Source organism: Oryctolagus cuniculus, chromosome 1 (assembly GCF_964237555.1).
Source record: "Oryctolagus cuniculus chromosome 1, mOryCun1.1, whole genome shotgun sequence".
Classification (NCBI taxonomy): domain Eukaryota; kingdom Metazoa; phylum Chordata; class Mammalia; order Lagomorpha; family Leporidae; genus Oryctolagus; species Oryctolagus cuniculus.
The window spans coordinates 182110803-182121640 of record NC_091432.1 but is presented as its reverse complement, the minus strand read 5'-3'; positions in this window follow the sequence as shown (position 1 = coordinate 182121640).

The following is a 10838-nucleotide window of genomic DNA, read 5'->3' as shown; positions in this document are numbered from 1 at the left end:
CAGCAACCTGGCTGGCAACGGCTACTTCATGAGTTGCCAGGATCCCATTGGAAGTTTGTTTATTTATTTATTTTATTGGAAGTTCATTCTAACCCAAGAGAATGTTTTCTCAGAATCACTGTGGCTTCCTTTCCAAAGTGTGCTTCACTGGGTAAGAAAGCAGAAACCCCTCACTGGCTGATGTTCCAGGAGTGATTGGTACTGAAGTAATGCATGGGAGAAAGGGCAAAGAAGGTGGGAAGGGTTTCGAAGTGATGGGGATAAGCTGAATTGTGTGAGGCTGGAACGTTGTAATGCTTACCTTCTGCTCATGAGTCCCCAAAGAAATAGGAAGGGTAACTGGAGGGCAGGAGGAAAGCTTGCAGCCAGTCAGAAGTCCAGAGGAGAGAAAGGCTGAACAGCAAAGATAGGCAGACTATCTGCAAGTAACTGTATGTGCAGGAGACTGGCAATTAGCTGGTCTTGTTCAGTCTGTATAATAAGGAATTAGTGTCATATACACGTTTGCATGTGTATGCACACATGAACAGGCTGAGAGAGAGAACTATATAATCTTGCCAATTGATAACTGAGATATCAGATGCAAAAGTTGTCTTTTTTACTCTTCAAGAGCAGGGGTCATTAATTTCACTTATGTTGCACTCCCAATAGTACCTAACACAGAGCTACATGCTTTGTAGGGTCTCCTTGAATACTGTGCATTCTTTTAGGCATCCTGAAAAACAGATTCTTGGCACCCTGGCAAGGTGTCCTGTGCTAAACAATTTGCATTCCCAGGAGCACAGAAGCTTTCTACCCCATTTCCAGCATTCTTCCTCTAATAGTCCAGTTTGAAGACACATCTTTGTTTAAGCATGAAGTTTGCTGTTGCAATAGGCAATGCTAATATTCTGTGAACATTAGCCATTGGTTGAGTGGTCTGTGAAATCAACTAAAAACAGATGGTACATGGGGTTGATGTGCAGGTGGGTGAGAACCTTTAGGGAAATTGCTCATTGTGGTGGTAAAGACAGCCCTTGCTGACTTAAGGGAAGAAGTTTAAAAAAAAAAAAAAAGACAGTCTGGAGGCTTCTGCTTTTTCCAAAATTTATATTCACGTGATTTCCTACCCATTCAGAGGATTTGGTAAGGAGTTACCAAGTCCTTCCAGGACTATGAGTTAGGGCTTCTCACAGGCAGGCAAGACTAACACAAGAAAGTCTGGCATGAAGCTAATGAGGGTAACATGTGCTCCACTGTTAAGAGTTAATTTTTTGTTTGTTTTGTTTTTAAAATGTATCTGTATTCTGCTTACAAAAGTAGAAACACAGGATCAGTGAACATTTTTGGAATATTGTAACAAACATGTAATATAAAACCTGGAAGATTTTGTTATCCCTGCCTGTCTAGTCCAGATCACCACCACCATTTATTTGGTGTGTCTCTCAAGATGGTTTATCTTGTGATTTTGAAACAGATTTTGTCCTAGAACACACAATATCTGACCAAAAAAACCCACAAATTTGTACTACAAACAATTTCCTTGGCATTTTGGGAGATATGTTCCAAACTGTGTGTGTGTGTGTGTGAGAGAGAGAGAGAGAGAGAGAGAGAGAGAATAAATATGGTGAAACCATTCTTACTCCTTTTCTGGGAAATATTCTTCAGTTCTTGATTTTTATCTTTCAAAGGAAATTACATTATAAAGTAGTTATCCAGGTTATTTATTTATTAAAAGACTCAGTATATTATGGTGCCTCCATCCAGTCGAGTTGCTTGCAGCCTTTATTTATTTTTTTAAAGATTTATTTTATTTATTTGAAAGACAGAGAGAGAGAGGTAGAGACAGACAGAGAGGTCTTTCATCTGCTGGTTCACTCCCCAGATGGCTGCAACGGCTGGAGCTGCACCAATCTGAAGCCAGGAGCCAGGGGCTTCTTCTGGGTCTCCTACATAGGTACAGGGGCCCAAGGACCTGGGCCATCTTCTACTGCTTTCCCAGGCCATAGCAGAGAGCTGGATTGGAAGAGGAGCAGCCAGGATCAGAACCGGAGCCCATATGGGATGCCGGCGCTCCAGGCCAGGGCTTTAACCTGCTGTGCCACAGCGTGTCTCCATTCAGGTCATTTATTTAACAAGAATATGCTAAAATTTAGTTTAGCTACAAAATTCCCTAAGCAGAATCTTCCTCAGCTTCCAGCAAGCAAACAAATAAGGACTGGTTATGTTAGCCTCATGGCCTCACCAGTTGGATGTCTGTCAAGAACAAAGTGGTCTAGGTGTGGTTGCTGCCAGAGCCTGCTTAAGGTTTCCCTGGGCACACGAAGGGAAGGGAGCATGTTTTGTTTTGTTTTGTTTTGTTTTTTCCCAAAATGTATTTTATTTTTAAATTTATTTATTATTTAATTTAATTTATTTTTATTCATTAGAAAAAAGAGATCTTCCTTCTGCTTGTTCACTTCCCAAATGCTCAGTTGAGGCTGAGCCAGGCTGAAGCCAGGAGCCAGGGACTTAATCTAGGTTTCTCAAGGAGGTGAACGGGACCCATACTTAAGTTAACACATGCTTCCTCTCAGAGTGCGCGTTAACAGGAAGCTGGAATCAAAGTCAGGCTGGACTTGAACCTGACCACTCAAATATGGGATGTAAGCATCTTAACCCCTGTGCCAAACACCTGCTATAGAGTCGTATCTTTGATGCCTAACAAGGATATCCTGCAGTAAGGGCTTGGGGTAGCCTCTTTTGGTAAATGATTGCTTGGGAATTTGCAATCTAAACCCTCATGACAATAAAAAATTACATGCCTTTGGGGATGCACCACTCACCAAACAGTTCCAAAGACTGGTGTTGGCATTGTGTGGATGGATGTTGCTGGGGTAAAATGGGTAAAGGCCTGAAAGGTGACTAGAAACTTGTCCCATGCCACTGTGGTTACTTTGCTCAGTTTATACTACCACAACCAAGCTTTTACAGAACATTTGAGAGAAGTTGTTTTTAAATGAATTTCTTTTTTTTTTTTTTTTTTTTTTTTTTTTTGACAGGCAGAGTGGACAGTGAGAGAGAGAGACAGAGAGAGAAAGGTCTTCCTTTGCCGTTGGTTCACCCTCCAATGGCCGCCGCTGCAGCCGGCGCACCGTGCTGATCCGATGGCAGGAGCCAGGAGCCAGGTGCTTTTCCTGGTCTCCCATGGGGTGCAGGGCCCAAGCACCTGGGCCATCCTCCACTGCACTCCCTGGCCATAGCAGAGAGCTGGCCTGGAAGAGGGGCAACCGGGACAGAATCCGGCGCCCCGACCGGGACTAGAACCCGGTGTGCCGGCGCCGCAAGGTGGAGGATTAGCCTATTGAGCCACGGCGCCGGCTTTCTTTTTTTTTTAAGATTTATTTTAAAAGGCAGAGTTACAGAGAGGCAGAGGCAGAGAGAGGTCTTCCATCGGCTGATTCACTCCCCAGATGGCTGCAATGGCCAAAGCCATGCCAATCTGAAGCCAGGAGCCAGGAGTTTCTTCTGGGTCTTCCACATGGGTACAGGGGCCCAAGAACTTGGGCCATCTTCCACTGCTTTCCCAGGCCATAGCAGAGAGCTGGATCGGAAGTGGAACAGCCAGGACTCGAACTGGCTTTATCTGCTACACCACGGTGCCAGCCCCAGGAATGTATTCTGAGAAACACTTTGTTAAGCAAAAAAAATATTTTTTTTGACAGGCAGAGTGGACAGTGTGAGAGAGAGACAGGGAGAAAGGTCTTCCTTTACCGTTGGTTCACCCTCCAATGGCTGTTGCAGCCAGCGCGCTGCGCTGATCCGAAGCCAGGAGCCAGGTGCCTCTCCCGGTCTCCCACACAGGTGCAGGGCCCAAGCACTTGGGCCATCCTCCACTGCACTCCCGGGCCACAGCAGAGAGCTGGACTGGAAGAGGGGCAACAGGGACAGAATCCGGCGCCCCAAGCGGGACTAGAACCCCGTGTGCTGGCGCCACAGGCGGAGGATTAGCCTACTGAGCCGCGGCGCCGGCCAATTTTGTTTTCATGCAAACACCACAGATTGTACTTACACAAACTACATAGTATAGCCAATTATACAACTATGTTGTATGATAATGTTTTTTAATTATATTTATTTGAAAGGCAGAGTTACACAGAGAAAGGAGAGAGAGAAAGAGACACAGAGAGAGAGAGATTTGCATCTACTAGTTCACTCCCCAAATGGCCACAATGGCCAGTGTTGGGCCAGGCCAAAACCAGGTCTCCCACATGGTGGCAGGAGCCCAAGTACTTGGACAATTTTCCGCTGCTTTCCCAGGCACATTAGCAGGGAGCTGAGCTGGAAGTGGAGCACCTGGGACTCAAACCATCACTTATATGGGCCGCCAGCATTGCAGGTAGCAGCTTGACCCACTGCATCACAACACTGCCCCCTGCTATATGATAATCTTATGAGACTACTGTTGTACTCACATATATGGTCTGTTGATGATGGACACATCCTGTTTAGTATGACTGTAGTCTAGATGAGAAATAGATTTGAAGTTGATAGTCTTTTTTTAAAAAGATTTACTTATGTGAAAGGTAGGCACACACACACAGAGATATCTTCCATTGCTAGTTCATACCAGAATGGCATGAGCTGGGCCTGGGCCAGGCCTAAGCCGGGATCCAGGAAATCCATACTGGTTTCCCCATGGTTATCGGAGGCCCAAGTACTTGGGCCATTAAGCAGTGCCTTCCTAGGCTCATTAGCAGGAAGCTGGATTGGAAGTAGATTAACAGGGATTCCGATCTGTACTTTTATACAGGATGCTGGTGTCGCAAGCAGTGGCTTATCCTGCTGCTCCACAGTGCTTGCCCAAAGGTCTATCTTTTGAGTACTTTTGCTCGAGTTATTTTTTCCAGATCAAGATAGTAAGGAGCCATGGCAAGCAAAAAGACCTGGTGTTCAGATGGGGAGAAGTAAGTTGGTCTGTTGGGAAACCAAAGCAAGATGAGGTCCATGTGAAAGAGGTATTACCTTTTTCTCTTCATGGTATTTAGAAAGGGAACAACAGAAGAAAAGCAGAGGATTAAGTTCGGGGATAACCAGTAATGTAAAGTAATTGGGTCATACAAAAAATTTTAAAAATTTATTTATTTATTTATTTGAAAGGCAGAGTTACAGAGAGGCAGAGAGAGAGAGAGAGAGAGAGAGAATCAATCTTCCACACACTAGTTCACTCTCCAAATGGCCACAATGGCCAGGGCTGGGCCAGGCTGAAGTCAGGAGCCAGAAGCTTCTCCTGGGTCTCCCATGTGGGTAGAGGGGCCCAAGCACTTGGGCTATCTTCTGCTGCCTTCCCAGGTGCATTAGCAGGGAGCTGAATCATAAGTGGAGCAGCCAGAACTTGAAACAACACCCACAAGGGATGCCAGCACTGCAGGCAGTGGCTTTACCTGTTAAAGCACAGCGCTGGTCCCTCATCTAAGACATTGTTCCTTGGAGGAGAGTTTGGCACAGCGCTTAAAATGTGGCTTTGGATGCATTCCTGGCTCTACTTCTGATTCCAGCATTTTGCTAATGCAGAGCTTGTGGTGGTCCAAGTACTCAGGTCCTTGCCACCCATGTGAAAGGCCTAGATTGAGTTCCTGGCTCCTGGCTTTGACCTGGCCCAGACCTGGCTGTTGTGGGCATTTGGGGAGTATATGAGCAAATGGAAGATCTCTGTCTCTGGTCCTTTTTTTTTTTTATATAGGTAAATAGGTTTGTTAATTTTATTTCCTTATTATCTTTTTAAAACTTTTTTTTTTTTAATTTAGGGGCCAGTGTTGTGGTACAGTGGGTTAAGCCACTGCTTGTGATGTTGGCATACCATATTGGAGCACCAGTTTGAGTCCCAGGTGCTCCACTTCTGACCCAGCTCTCTGCTAATGCACCTGGGAAAACAATGGAAGATTGCTCAAGTACTTGGGCCCTGCCACCCACATGGGAGACCTGTATGGAATTCCAGGCTCCTAGCTTCAGCCTGGCCCAACCCCAGTCATTGTGGCCATTTGGGGAGTAAACCAGCAGATGGAAGATCTCTCTCTGCCTTTCAAATAATTTTTTTAAGTAAAGAAATTATTTATACTGGTGCCCCGTTTGCATGGAGTTTGGACTGGCACACAGAAATCCTCTGGCTCCATGACTCATTACTTGTGACCCATTATCTTGATCTCTGGTCCAAAGAAAAGTAGCTTTATCTAATCTCACACTCAGGTGAAGAGAAAAAAAAACTCAACAGAGGAATATATCCCCTCTGTTTGGATAGGGCTGTCTTGTGATAGAAGAATACAAAAGTCACCTGTCTGGTTTGAGATGATGTTTGAGAAAAGGATATTGTTAAGCTGTATACAATGTGAGATTTGTACTGTCATTGTTTTGATTAAGATAACATGAGTGAAAGGAACTTTAGTTATCCTGTAGTTTAACCCTGCCACTTTACTGAGGCCTGTGTAGGCACCGAGGCCTATAAAGGCCAAGTGTATTAGAACAATATCCATTCCAGGTAAACAGTGCAGATTCTAGAGTCAGATACATTGTTTGAACCCCTGTTCTGCCACTTCCTAGGCTCATTAGTCTGTGATCTTAGGGCTGGGGAGCAATTCAGAGAGGTGATGAACTAAGTCACACAGAGTGAGTAGGGTGTGACAGCCAGGCAGGGAATGCTATGTCCAAAGAGTGCAGTTGGAGAGGGATGGTGAATTGCATGAAGGAGGATGGAGCTCTGTGTTAGGAAGAAGAAGGATGGAGGAAAGGAGGGTGGTTGTGGTTGTCCTGCCTCTGGAAAAGGAAATTTTACTGCTAGTACTTTTCTTGCTATTTCAGTATTACTTTATATCAGTAACATATCCAAAGAAAGCTGAGGTGCTACAAATCCTACAGAAAGTAGCTTTGCCAACAGTTCCTAACAGTGGTAGTGAAGGAAGGCAGACTGGGCAGGGCTTTGGATATTGCTGGTCTTTGGGTACCTCTTTCATTTCTCCTGTGAGCTCTTCAACCAGTGCCCAGACTCTCCTGGGCAACAAGGCCTTGGATGTGGTTAAAAATATATTAGTGGAGCCGGCACTGTGGCGCAGTGGGTTTAAAGCCCCAGCCTGTAGCACCGGCATCCCACATGGGCACCAGTTTGAATCCCAGCTGCTCCACTTCGATCCAGCTCTCTGCTATGGCCTGGGAAAGCAGTAGAAGATGACCCAAGTCCTTGGGCCCCTGAACCCTCATGGGGAGACCTGGAAGAAGCTCCTGGCTTCAGATCGGCTCAACTCTGGCAGTTGCAGCCATTTGGGGAGTGAACCAGCAGATGGAAGACCTCTCTGTGTCTACCTTTCTCTGTAACTCTTTCAAATAAATAAAATAAATCTTTTAAAAATATATTAGCAATAACTACCATTTCTATGTGCCTAACACTATTTATACTGTTGAAAGCATTGATTCATTCAATCCTTAGATACCTCATGAATTAAAAGCTGTTACTTTTCTCAAAATTTCATATATTTTTTTTGACAGGCAGAGTAGACAGTGTGAGAGAGAGAGAGACAGAGAGAAAGGTCTTCCTTTTGCCATTGGTTCACCCTCCAATGGCCGCCGCGGCCGGCGCACTGCGCTGATCGAATGGCAGGAGCCAGGTGCTTCTCTTGGTCTCCCATGCGGGTGCAGGGCCCAAGGACTTGGGCCATCCTCCACTGCACTCCTGGGCCATAGCAGAGAGCTGGCCTGGAAGAGGGGCAACTGGGACAGAATCTGGCGCCCCGACCGGGACTAGAACCTGGTGTGCTGGCGCCGCAAGGTGGAGGATTAGCCTATTGAGCCACGGCGCCAGCCAGAATTTCATAATTTTATTAGAATTATAACATATATACAAAAACATATATATGTGCTCAGTTTGATGAATTTTCACAAAAAATAGTGTACACAGAATAATAGAAAAAAGGCCCTTAGTGGCTTCTTTCAGTGACTAGGACCCCATCCCTAACCTCCCAAAAAGTACCTACTACACTTATTTTTTTTTTTCAAAGATTTAGATTTATTTATTTATTTGAAAGTCAGAGTTACACAGGGAGAAGGAGAGGCAGAGAGAGAGAGGTCTTCCATCCAATGGTTCACTCCCTAATTGGCCGCAATGGTCGGAGCTGGGCTGGAGCTGGGCTGGAGCTGCGCCGGAGCTGCGCCGATCTGAAGCCAGGAGCCAGGAGCTTCCTCCGGGTCTCCCACGGGGGTGCAGGGGCCCAAGGACTTGGGCCTTCTCCTACTGTTTTCCCAGGCCATAGCAGAGAGCTGGATTAGAAGTGGAACAGCTGGGTCTTGAACTGGTGTCCATATGGAATGCTGGCACTGCAGGTGGTGGCTTTACCAGCTATGCCAAAGCGCTGACCCCAGTACCATAAAATTATATCCTGTAATGACATAGTTGTTATCCCTATCATACTGATAAAAGAAAATAACTTAATAATGCATTTTTTAGAACATAGCCTGTTTTTAAGTGATGCTGACTGTAATCAGTTATGGTCTGGTCATTCTCTCATCACTGTGTAATATCTTAAATGTTTTATTTTGAAAATTTTATAAACCCACATAAAAGTTGATTTATACCATGAGCATCCATAGAACCTTTACCTAGAAGATAAAGATATATTGTTATCTTCATTTTACAGATGAGGAAACAAAGACAAAGAGAAATCAGACAACTAGTCCAGGTCATGCCCCTGGGATCTAGTCTTGCCCTAGCTTGCTGCTTAGGCAGTCACAAGACTATGCAGGTTGCATGTCTCTGAGGCTGTTGCTTCATTACTAGAATGAGAGTAATAATTTCCACACCATCAAGTTTCCCAGCTGTTGTGGGGCTGGAAGTATAAGCAGCATGTGAAAACGCTTTTGTGAAGAGTAAATGGTGGTGCTCCAAATGGGTACTGTTAAAAACATATGACTGCTGGGCTGTACCATCTCTGCATCCTGACTCAGTAGGTCTCGGGCAGGAGGCAGAGTCTCTAACAAGTGCCCCAGGTGATTCTGATACATGAGTTCCCAAACCACACCATGAAATACCACTCTGTAAAATAAATGGTTTTCGATTTACAGACTATCAGAATCACCTGTAGGACTTACTAAACCAGAGTGCTGCGCCCACTCCCAGAATTCGTTTGGAGTGGGGCCTAGGAATTCACAGTTCTAACAAATTCCCACGTGATGCTGATGCTGCAGGCATTTAGAAAGGTCAAGTAGTCGGACTACTGCCTGTCTTGATAACCCAGAAGAATTTTTGGTTAAGAGGGACTTCTAATAACAGATCGTATTTATGAAATATAATTGGTGACTTACAAACTGAAATTTGATTCAACAGCTATTTGATGAACAGCTGCATAGTGCAGGCATTATTATGTATACTGGGAGTTACAATGCGAAAACAACTTTCTTGATTTTAAAGAACAAAGAAGGCATAAAAAATAAACTGTACAACAAAGGCAAGCATCAAAGTTTGTACAAGTGACAAAGGTAGCAGAGTGTTTGAGTTATGGATTCCATGGAAGGTACTTGTGAGGTCTTGCTGCAGTCATGGCATTTGTCCTGATGAATGCTCAGTGGAGAAAGCAGGGAAAAGAGCATGAACAATGATACACAGGAATCCTGCACTACAGACTGCTCATGGGACTGTCAGTAACTCTGTGTATCTGGAGAGAGATGGGAAGAGCCTGGTGATACAGGCAGGACACAGATTCTGGAGGGTGCAGGAGGCCATGATACAAAGGTCAATTGAGGGCCGGCACTGTGGTGTAGCAGGTAAAGCTGCCACCTGCAGTGCTGGCATCCCATATGGGTGCTGGTTCGAGTCCCAGCTGCTCCACTTCCAAACCAGCTCTCTGCTATGGTCTGGGAAAGCAGTGGAAGATGGCCCAAGTCCTTGGGCCCCTGCACCCATGTGGGAGACCCGGAAGAAGCTCCTGGCTCCTGGCTTCTGGCTTTGGATTGGCACAGCTCCAACCATTGTGGCCATTTGGGGAGTGAACCAGTGGATGGAAGATCTCTCTTTCTTTCTCTCCTTCTCTCTGCCTCTCCTTCTCTCTCTCTCTGTGTAACTCCAACTTTCAAATACATAAATAAATAAATATTAAAAAAAAAAAGGTCAGTTGAATCCTGAAGGTAACCAAATACTTGTAAAATCCTGAAATCTTCCAGGAATCTTGGCTGGCCCAATCAATGGTCATGGCCTCACATTCCCTAGGACTGCCTCATTGCTCAAGTTCTACCTTAATGGGATCCTACATATTTCAGCTTGCTTGTTATTCTTGCAAACTCCATGTGCTCACAAACTCATGAAGCTGAAGGGGCACAGAATTTCATTTTTTGTGGGCCTGGAGAGTCTGGCCCCAGATTAGTCACTGGAGTCCTCTCTTTCACAAGCCAATAAAAAGAAAAAGAAGCTTGCTAAATCCTTACACAGTGGAAGTGACTCACAGGCTGAAAAACCAGAAAAAGAGATGAAGGCATTTTGTACATGCAAGGGCAAGAGTTTTCCAATGCTAAATATAGGAACTGCAAACATTTGTTTAGAGCATAAACAAAACTGGACTTGTAAAAAGAAAACAAAAACATAATATTGTCAACATAGGAAAGAATAACAGAACTTTTTTGGACTTTAAACATTTTCATATTTTATTTTGAATTACGCAGATGAAAGGGAGAAAACAGTAATTTTTCTTGCTAGGAGCCTCTAGAAATTAATTCAATCCTGTATAAAGAACTTTTTAAAAAAATATTTATTTATTTATTTATTTATTTGAAAGGCAGAGTTACAGATGCAGATGCAGAGGCAGAGAGAGGGAGAGAGAGAGAGAGGTCTCCCATCTGCTGGTTCA